We start from the raw sequence: 3080 nt of genomic DNA on the forward strand, positions 1-3080 counted from the left end.
GGTCCTTGTTTTGAAAAAAAAATAAGGGTCTGTTTGGTTGGAGACTAATATGGCTAGCCACACAAATGTGGCTGAAAAATTGGACGTCAAACTTTGGCAAAAGTTAGCAAAAAATGTCTCCATGACAAGTTGGCCATATGGGCAATAAAGTGTGGCAAAAACCCTATTTTACTTCAAATTTTGAACTAAAACAACGGCTTGCTTTTGAACGGAGGACAATCTTTGAGTTCAGGACGAACAAAATGCATGACTGAACAACTTCGCCGGACCACGGGAAAGGAGGGCTAGGTTTATTTTTTTGAAAGACACCAGGGCTAGAATTTTTTTTTGGTCACGACTTCATCATAATAACCCTAGCCTTCTCTTTCCTCCTCCATAAGAAAACGTCCTAAGCTTTCCTCTTCTTCCGTCGAAGCCGCCGGTCCGCCTTGTTGGGGATATACACGACGCGGCTAACCCACCCGTCCGCGCGGTTTGCCGCGCCTGCGATTGACTCGTCCGTCCGTACCGGCTTACAGCGCCGTGGCCGACTTGTCTGTCTGTGCCGCCTCTGATGATGCGGCTGTCTTTATCGTCTATCTCTCGCGGGCTGGTCTACATCAACACACCGGATCGCATCTATCTACACGAGTTGTTTATTGAGTGCAAGCAAGTCACTGCTCGGGTAGCCCGGTTCTTTTTTCCAACAATTTGGAGGCAAATTATTATATATTGTCAGCCGTCATCTGCACCGGATGGCTCAATGGATAGGCGCACAATTCGCCGCCATTACAGTTTGGTTAACTTCAAATAGCCAGTTGGGATGAACCATTGGCCGAGTTACTGATACAGCTCATACGTGATCATTTATAACCCGGCGCAGTCGACCTCAACCTTCTATGGATTCACATTGTGTTATCAACGCCAAGGATATACAATGAGTAATACGAGGGTCATCAACTTGCCACCTTGCTTCCAGCTTCAACATATTCCAGCGTTCCGCTGTTCAACTATATGTCGGTTTATATCACGGTCAAACATGGAGAATCTCAAGACAACTCCTCGAGCCGTCTTAAGACTCGGGGGCTACAATGACATGGCTTGGCAAAATTGGTCGGTTTTAGTGAATTCAAGAACTCTGGGTCGTTGGAGGGAAAATAACCTGGTCCCGGAGGCTACTGCCACATTGGTGCAAATTTAACAGCCGTCAGAAAAATTTCCGGTTCAAGAGGAAAAAATTCCGGTTCAGAATCCGGCTAAGGGAAATCTGTCTCTCACAGAGCTTTCAAGCTCTAAATATCCGGTTTAAAATTCCAGTTCAAAAAGAATCCATCTCTCGTGAGTTCGAGTTCTCAGGAAAAATTAAAGGTTGCCAAAGAGAACTTACTGCCATGATGCGCAGTTCAAACATGGGCATCCTACCTTATTGGCTTATCATACTATTGATACTTGGGGGCTTTCTGCTCACTGAGCATAGCTATGACTACCCTTTGATCCGCCTTATAGGCTGGGCTGTAAAGATCACTTGGGGGTGAGGGAGTCCTGAATTAGGGGGTCTCTGGACAGCCGGATTATATCCTTTGGCCGGACTATTGGACTATGAAGATACAAGATTGAAGACTTCGTCTTGTGTCCGGATGGGACTCTACTTGGCGTGGAAGGCAAGCTAGGTAATACGGATATGTATATCTCCTCCTTTGTAACCGACCTTGTGTAACCCTAGCCCCCTCTGGTGTCTATATAAACCGGAGGGTTTTAGTCCGTAGGACAACAACAATCATACCATAGGCTAGCTTCTAGGGTTTAGCCTCTCTGATCTCGTGGTAGATCTACTCTTGTACTACCCATATCATCAATATTAATCAAGCAGGACGTAGGATTTTACCTCCATCAAGAGGGTCCGAACCTGGGTAAAACATCGTGTCCCCTGCCTCCTGTTACCATCCGCCTTAGACGCACAGTTCAGGACCCCCTACCTGAGATCCGCCGGTTTTGACACCGACATTGGTACTTTCATTGAGAGTTCCTCTGTGCCGTCGCCAGAAGGAAGGATGTCTTGTCTCGTCTTTAAAGACGGTACTACTGTTGGGGGAGCTTTGGCTGTCGGCCAAACTCTCCGGCTAGGCGGATTCATCATGACCGCCTGTTCGGCCGCCGCGTCGACGATGACTTCTCGGGTCATCGAAAACAGCCTCCACGTTAAATCGGCACTCGCCGAACAGATGGATCCAATGGAGCTCGCCTCCTTAACGAGCTCTTGGATCGCACCGCCGCCTTGGGAGTCGCTACGGACTATGATCGGATTGGACTTAAACCCGATCAAAGGGAGATTAACTCTCCACCGGTCACCCATCATATTGCAGTGGTGGAGGAACAATGCGGTGACCTTTCCTCTATCTTGAGGACCAACTATGTCCGGATTCCCGAGCTCTCCGAGCCGGACGCCCGTTCGCGGGAGGACAACATCCAATCCCTGAACTTAGAGTCAGGCAGCGGGCCAGGATTATCGGGTAACACCCCGGAATCGGAACTTCCAAAATTGGAAACTCCTCGGCCCCTGGATCCCAGATCAGGTATGGGTTCGGATTCAATTCCACCCACCCACCCAAACATAAGCGATCTTTCCCACATCAGGCAAGAGCCCCAGGAAACAGTACATCACTATTGGGCCAGATTCCTCCTTGCGATGAACAAGGTTAAGGACTGTCGCGAGGAAGACACAATCCTATTTTTCTGTAATAATTGCACGGACAAGGGAATCCTTAACGCCATAAATCACCGTGAGATAACACGCTTCGCTGACTTGGCGTCCATAGTACGAAAGTACTGTGTGATGGAAAGTGCTTGGAAAACCGAAACAAACTTTTGGGATAATCCGGCCCTGAATACAAACCTAGTCCGAAATAAAAGGGTGCATTCTCACAACACACCCGGGTCAACTACCAAAAAGCAAAAACACTCTACAGGGCACGGAACCGTACTGGAGGGATGACTCAACGGACCCTGCAAAATTCATAGTACAGCGGATACAATACCAACGCACAGCCTTAGAGCATGTTGGATACTCCGGCAGGTGGCCAAAAGTGGTGAGGATCTTCTTA

Source organism: Triticum aestivum, chromosome 4A (assembly GCF_018294505.1).
Source record: "Triticum aestivum cultivar Chinese Spring chromosome 4A, IWGSC CS RefSeq v2.1, whole genome shotgun sequence".
NCBI classification, from domain to species: domain Eukaryota; kingdom Viridiplantae; phylum Streptophyta; class Magnoliopsida; order Poales; family Poaceae; genus Triticum; species Triticum aestivum.